Here is an 8,668-nt window from a genome sequence, read left to right as displayed (position 1 = left end):
AGCTACATAATGGTAGGAAATTTGGCTGTCTTATTCACCCCTTGTGTCCCAGCACCTACCGCAGTGCATAGGTATATGAGGTACTCAGTAAATATTGGTTCCAATCAATGAACACATATATAGCCTTACAGTTGTACAGAACATTACTGGTTTCTCTACCTACACTATCATGGTGCTGTATGAATGATGGATTACATTCAATTTATCTTCTACCTGAAGACATCATCGTATATTCTGAATAGTATATAAAACTATATATATATATAATATTTATATATTATGTATAATATATATGTTCATTTATGTGTATATATGTAATATATAATGTATATGTAATATATGTGTTCATTATACTAATATTCATATAATGAACATATAATAAAATCTCTGTCTTTTATTATGTGTTCATTATATGTAATATATAATATTCATATATATATAATTCCTAAATCATTTTAGTGCTGCTAGTTACTAAACTATTGGCAGAAAGGAATTTTATCATTATCAAATTAATAGAAATTCACAGATGATATGTAAAACCTCCTATTATTAGAAAATGCTTTGAATTTTCTCTTACTGTCTCGGTGAATTCATGCCTCCAGTTCCTTTTGTTCTGGATGTTAAAATACTCTCTGTAACTCCAGACGGATGTGTGAAACCAAACCTTTGCTATCAACATGATAAGCATATTCCAGTGATGTATATCTTATCAGCAAACTGAAAATCATCCTTTCCTAGCTGTAAAGCATTTTAAACACATACATTTTATTTCATGGAAGTATTTTCTCTGTTAATATATGTAGTAAAATAGAAAGGTTTAGATTTCCTAAAGAGATCTTGTTCAGTAATGTGACTCTTGATTTTAGATAATTACTGAGCTGTCTTATGACCACAAATATAGGAAGGAAATAAGATATGAACTTATACAACATTTATGTTGATCCACAATTTTAGGGTTTTTTTAAAACATTTTATTTATTTATTTATTCATTTTAGAGAGTGAGATGGGGGAGGAGGGGTAAGGGGAGAGAGAGAGAGAGAGAATCCCAAGCAGGCTCCATACCCAGCATGGAACACGTCTCAGGGTTCATCTCACAACCCTGAGATCATGACTTGAACTCAAGTCAAGAGTTGGTTGTTCAACCGACTGAGCCATCTAGGCACCCCTGAATTTTACTTCTTAATTTTCCCTCTCTAAAAAAACTGAAGGGGAGAGTTACTTTGACAGTCAAAAAGACTGATCACAGCAGATGCCATGATTCAAACATCACAGCATTTTATAAAACAAGCAGAGAGATCCCCAGCAGATAGGGGATGAAGGTTAGATTTCTTTTCCTATCTCAAAATCTTCCACACAAAAAATCAATCGCCAAAAGTGTAAGCATTAGTTCACTTATAAACACCATGGTAGAGGAAAGAACATGTTGTTTCCCTCTTTAAAAACTTCCACTGGGGGGTTGCCTGGGTGGCTCAGTCACTTGAGCATCTGTGTTTGGCTCAGGTCATGATCCCAGGGTGGTGGCATGGAGCCCCGCAAGGGGCTCCCTGCTCAGTGGGGAATCTGCTTCTCCCTCTGCCCCTCCCCCTGCTCTCTCTCTCTTTCACACTCTCTCTCCCTCAAATAAATAAATAAAATCTTAAAGAAAAAACAAAAACACTTCCATTGGTTTTCTAACAAAAAGAAAAAAAAAAAGAATCCAGCTCCTTGCCATGAACCACAAGACCTTATCGGACCTAGAGCATTTCCTAAGGACTTCTGCCATGTTCTTTTGTCTTGTTCCTCTGATCAGATGTTTTCTGCCCACGAGTCTCCTCATGAACCAGCTAAAGTATTGTCTTCACCACCCACTTCAAATGCTCAACTCCTTCCACTGGAATAGAAACTCCAAAAGAAGAAGGGATTTTCTGTCTAGTCTACTGCTGTCTTCCTCAGCACAGGATGGTGCACAGTAGGAAGGTGCCGTTCAGTATTTGTTGGGTGACTTTTTAAAAATATGCTTCTTGTTTTCACCTTAATTTTACAAATGAACCTAAGCTCAGTGACTCATTCAAGGTTAGTCAGTAGCTGGTGGAAGAGCTTCATTGTTGCCCAGGTTGCCTAGACTGCTGACATTTTTCTCCTCTGCCCTGCAATTAAATTTTTGTCACTTTAGTCTCTGCCTTTTATTATGTGTTCATCCTTCACAGTACTCTTCATCTCTAAATAATATCTTATTAAAAATATCTGGAGGAGACTTTTTCAGGCAGCGTGAGCAATATTCACAGGATTTTCTATGCTATGGATGAGAATGACATGGAGGAGTGTGTAGATCTTGGCATCATTTGTGTCAAAAATGCAGAAATCATAATAGTTACTTTGTGTTTGTCTATGCATAAAGAAATTCTGGAAGGATATGTAAGAAATGAATAATAGTGGGTACTTGGAACGTAGGGAAAATAAATTAGAAAAAGGATAAGAATAACATGTTTCATTCCACAATTTTCATTTTTTTAAGGATTTATTTATTTACTTATTCATTTATTTATTTAAGAGAGAGAGAGAATGCACGTGCATGTGCAAGAGTTGGGGGGAAGGGGCAGAGGGAGAGGGAGAGAATCTCAAGCATACTCCTAACTGAGAGCAGAACCCCCCACAGGACTGGGTCTTACCACCCTGAGATCACCACCTGAGCCAAAACCCAGAGTCAGATGCTTAACTGACTGAGCCACCCAGGCGCCCCTCATTCCACAACTTTTAAAACACATTTTAATTTTTATTGTATTTATTTATTTTTATTATTTATTTATTTATTTTTAAAGATTTTATTTATTTATTTGACAGAGAGAGACACAGCGAGAGAGGGAACACAAGCAGGGGGAGTGGAGAGGGAGAAGCAGGCTTCCTGCTTAGCAGGGAGCTCGACGTGGGGCTCGATCCCAGGACCCCGGGATCATGACCTGAGCCAAAGACAGACGCTTAACGACTGAGCCACCCAGGCGCCCCACATTTTAATTTTTAAATTATGCAATGATATTCATTATTTGACTAAAAAATCAATAAAATGTAAAACTCTTCAAACAAAATAAATAAATAAATAAATAAATTTACATATAAAAGATGATGTGTGATCATTTTTGCTTTCAAAGGCAGACTGAAAATGTTGTCATTCCCACATGTGGTCATCACTTCATACAGTTGGGGTAGATTTGTAGGTTCTTTGTAGTCAAGTTTGAGCTCCTGAACAATATTCAGAATATTTTACAAATTTCAAATGGCAGCACATATTTTTTCTGCTGTGTTAGAGGAGAAAACAAAATTACCAAAACTACCAAAAAGGATGAGAAAACTTTAAAACAAATTTGCATGTCTTTACTGATTAAAATTGGTCAATTCTTTCAGCTGATGACTTTCATGTGGTATTTAAGTGAATATTATTTTCATAACCAGCACAATTCCCCTCATACTGATTTGCAGCAAGTAAGGAAATACCATTTTGGAAACAAGATTACATGTAGGTGGAGAACATTGACACTGAAGGAAATATGATGATTTTTAGGAGGATTTTCTAAGGGGGCTGGCGAACCTCACCATCATTAAACATAATCAAGGTTTTAAAAGTTGATTGACAGTTATGAATTAGTGTGGGCAGGCAAGAATATGAGAGGCACATCTATGTATATGGTCAAAGATGAATGAACTAATTTTTCTTGGATTATAGACCCATGAACCTACAGCTTTTGCAATGAATAAAAGAATTCTCTATGTAAGCCTTAAGATATTTCTCTGTATTTTCTCCTTGACTCTATTTTTTTTTCCAAGTTAGTTGATTTAATTAAATATTCTCTAAAACACTGGATGTTAAGAAATGTACAAAATCTAAGATCCTGAGATCTCCCAACTTAGTGTTGATTAAAATCGATGAGTTTGGAGTTTTCCGTTAAATCAAAAGCTTCTGGCTTTCAGCAACTCTTTATTTTTGGAGAAACAGCTTTTTCTTTGTGTAACAAAAAGACTTAGGAAAGCTTCTTAAAAAAAAAAAAAAGATGTATAGGCTGCTGAGTCTTAAAATAGCCCTAAGAACAGCCTCAGAACTAGCAAGGTGTGCAAATGGACCAGGTACAAAACCAAAGGAGTATAGAGTCTTTCCAGTTAAGCAGGAGACCCCACCGGAGTCACATTCTCCACCTTGGTACCGCTGTTGTGTTGTGTCTTTTTTGGAACTTACTAAAGCAGAGGTCATTCCTTTTGTTTCTTTTCTACTTATCTCATTTCTTAAACAGCCTATATCATTGCTGTGCAGACATGTACACAATATTGACTGACAAAAGCATAGAAACTTTGAGTTAATACAAAAATGTATTTGGGGTGCCTGGGTAGCTCAGTCGGTTAAGCTTTTGGCTCTCTGTTTCATCTCTGGTCATGATCTTGTGGTTGTGGAATGGAGACCCCTGTCAGGCTCTGTACCCAGTGCAGAGTCCATTTCAGATTCGCTCTCTCTCTCCCTCTCATTATCTCTCTCAAATAAATAAATACAATCTTTTAAAAAAGATTAAAAAATATATTTCCCATTACTGTTTCTCTAATTACAAGGAACTTGATATTTACTGAGTGCCCTCTATATTCTAGGCACTGTACCATGTGCTGAACATTCATAGATAAGAGACTTTGACCCTGCCCTCAAGTAATCCATCATATAGAATAAAGGAAGAAAATGCAGATTTTTCAAATGTGTATCGGATGCAATATTTTTAAAGAAGTAACTCTGTTTTGTAATTAAAAGTTGATATTAGAAATGTGGAAATGAATATAATTATCATTTATTTCAATATTAGCTAAAAGAATGTTGAGTGCAAGATATATTGAGGCACTATAAAATGTGAGAGAGCAAAACAAGCACTGATGGATAATTCCTATAATTAGTTTGAAAATGTTTTAAGGGTAAGGAATTCTAAGATAAAGACAATTTAAAGATTATGGGCATGTTGAGTACCCACTTTTGACATTGGTTGATTTTATAATTCTTTCCTTTCTGTAGGGATGATTGATGAGGAAAGGTGGCTTCTTGGCAGTGTCTTAACAGAGAGGATGACTCTACAACAAACTGACTCCCAAATGTATAATGACTCAATATAATAGTTTACTTCTTTCTCATTAAACAGGGCAGATGAATAAGTTGGTATAATGGCACATCTCCATGATATCATTCAGAAACTCAGGCTTAGAGAAGTGTAGCCATCTTTGACATGAAGCTCCTAAGGTCACTCTGAGGTTGTCTCCACTCTAGTAGACAGAAGAAAGGAAGCATGGAAGATGAGTAGTGGGAATTTCCATGGACCACAACTGAAAGGGGTGTACTTCATTTCTCCTCACTCCCCATTGGCTAGAGTTTAGTCAATAGCTACTCCTAACTGCAAAAAATGAGTGGAAAATGTAGTCTAGCTGTGTGACTGGGAGAAAAAAGTAAACATAAATTTTGCGGAATATCCGTAAGTCTGTGCCATAAACAGCGGGGTTAGGAAGAATGATTGCTTTTGTTAGTTGGTATAATGACCTGCTGTATCAGTTCAATTTATACAAGTTGTCTTCAGCTATCAAACAACTCTGTAAAATAAGTGGCTCTGATTGATGGTCCCAGATTTATACATTGAAAATCTCATTTTAATTTACTAGTGGATTAGTTTTTTTGTTTACCCCCCTCTTGAAAGAACCATATGCTAGGGAATTTGTCTTTCCAGTTGAATCAAGGTTTTTGCTAACAGAACTGTACAGAAATATGTCATTTTTTCTGTTTTTGTTTGTTTGTTTTATCCCTATAAGCCAATCCACCTCTAAAACCTTTCTAGCAATGAATGTGAATAGAAGTGATGCAATTTTAAATCATTCACACTAATGAATTTTAGTGCATATTATTGTCACTATTGTGAGGACTTTGTAAATGGAATGGGTCTGGAATTGGTGGCAAAGGGAAGGCACATATAGTTCACATTTCATAGGCATTCATTGGTCCATTCATCCACAAATATTTATTGAGTGCTTATTACGTGCTGGGCTAATGTAACAGATGTGTTCTAAGCAATGGGCGTTGACTATATGTCAGACTCCATGCTGGGTGACATACATCTGTTTCCTCTTTTAATCTTCCCCAAAAGGCAGAAGTTAAAATCTCTGAAAAATCAAAAGGCCAATGAGATTAAGTCACTCATCCAAGGTCACTTGGATAGTAGTAGAACTACAGTTAGAAACCAAATCTGTATGCCTGTACAATTGGACTCTTCCCAGTATGCCATACTGACTCTTTAGGTAATTGTTTATTTGCCTGATCGTCAGCAGGACTGTGAGATCTGGATACGCGTTGTACATAAAATGAAGTAATGGGGCAGGAAGGAATTAAGGGGCTTCAGGTGCTGCTGGTATACTTTCCCCCCCCACTAATATTGCAGTAGTTTGAATATAAGCCATGGCTTTTGAATATTAAGCACACATGTTGTGTCCTACTCTCAGCAATGTGAGAAAAATCTTTGAAAGAGAAATTGAGACGGATGATAAAGTAATCTGCTGTATCGCTGTGCTGCTTTCCTCAGAAACCTTTTTTGCTGGTCCAAACCATGAAAACAAAATAAAAAGCCTCTCACAGAATGCCAAGGATATTCCGAGAGATGTTGGAGCACTAGTGGAAAACAGAATTGTGGTGGCCACAGGTTGGACCACTTCTTGGCCTGAGCCCAGGGTGACAGGTAGCTCTGACCAAACAAAACTTACAGCTGTTTGGCCCCCAGGGATCCCCCGAAGCCTGACAACCTAGTGTGACCCTGCAATTATAAGACCGGGGCAGAGTTCATAGAACCGTTGTGATTACCATTAATAAATTTATAGTCTACTAATCGAAACATCTGGGTTCAACTTGATGGATATAAAAATTGCTTTACTAAAAAACACATTATATGTTTATTTATAAACCTTCTCTTATTATATTTACCACTTACAGGAGGCATTAAATGTTGATTTATTTAATACAATAAATTAGGTTCTTGGACCCAATTCCAATAGGTATGTGGTGGGCAGAAGCTTCCCTATACCAGCAAGCAGTTCTTGGACACCAGCAGGGTGTCTGAGGGTTCAACTCAATTCTGAAACTATCTACTCAGAGACAGCATCAGATTCCATAAGTTAAAGGCTCAGTCCCCACAAACTACCCTCCACTTCAAATGTCAATCATAAGTTCATGTTATTATGTGTGCTTCTGACTGGCTGGCTATAAACTAGAAGTTCCCATGAACCTCACCTAGAGTTCTACTAATTTGCTAGAATGGCTCACAAAATTCAGAAAAACCTGTTTAATCATTAGATTACTGATTTATTACAAAGGATATTAAAGGATACAAGTCAAGAACCACAGAAAGAGATACACAGGGCAAGGTCCTGAACAAAGGAGTTTTTGTCCTCACGGAGCTTGGGGCCTGGCACAAGGGCACCTGGAAGTGTTCTGCTTCCCCTCTTTTTGGGGAAGGCTTTATTAGAGAGGCACGATGGACAAAATCATTGGCTATTGGTGATTGAGTCAAACTCCAACCCCTCTCCCCTCCTTGGAAATCAGAGGATGGGACTGAAAGTCCCAATCTTCTAGTCATGGTCGGTTCCCCTGGCAACTATCCCCCATTCTTAGGTGCTTTCCAAAAGTCAACTCATTCATATAAACCCAGTTGGAATGGAAAGTGGCTTGTTGGAAATAGCAAGGCATTCACTGCACTTTTATGGCTTTGAACATTTTCAGGAACTGAGGATAAGAAGCCAAATCTTATAACAAAAGCTTCTCCCATTGCTCTTATTACTCAGGAAATTCCAAGGGTCTTGGGAGCTGCAATTCAGGAACCATGGATGAAGACCAAATGTATATGAGAAATATATTTTGGTCATCTGAATGACCAAATAACATTTTTCTTATAAATCACAATATCACATACAAATGAATTGATCACCTAATATATGCCTAGAATGGGGGATAAAGTGATGAACATTCTGACAAAATTCCTGTCCTGACCACACTTACCTTCTTGTAGGGGAGACAAACAGGCCTATAAATACAGGTTAAATAGCATTTCAGGTAATAATGAGAAAGAAGTTGTTTAGAGGTAAAGGGTTCAAATGAAGCGGCAAAAGCTAATGGAGTAGGGGAGAGAATGCCCTTTAAAATAGAGAAAGGAGAGTGTTGGAGGGGACATTTGAGCAGGGATATGAGTGAGAATGTGGGAAAAGTGTTCAAGGCACAGGAAACAGCAACATAGGTGATTCTGAGCTAGAAAGGGGGAGAATGGCAGAAAAGAAAATCTAAGAGGAAACCATGGTAAAGGTTTTGAATTTTATTCTCAATCTACAAGAAAGCCATTGGATTTTTAAGGGAATTATTAAAATCTGATTTACATTTATAAAGTGAATACTATTGCTACTAACTCGTATGTAAACTACACTGGGGGAAGAATGGAATTAGGTGGTACAGAGGAACTGACCTGGGATACCAATTGCAAATCACATAGATGATGAACTCCAGGAGAGCATGCTCTGAGGAGGGCCAGGCTGGCTCATGTGCCGTGGTGGAGGGGCCTCCTCCTTGCTGAGATGCTGCCTTAGCAACAAATTTAGACATCCGAATTGAATTTAGTGCTCTTATGCTCTCAGGAAGGACCAGAAGTT

Source organism: Halichoerus grypus, chromosome 4, assembly GCF_964656455.1.
Source record: "Halichoerus grypus chromosome 4, mHalGry1.hap1.1, whole genome shotgun sequence".
Classification (NCBI taxonomy): Eukaryota; Metazoa; Chordata; class Mammalia; order Carnivora; family Phocidae; genus Halichoerus; species Halichoerus grypus.
Note: the sequence above shows the minus strand (reverse complement) of the source record.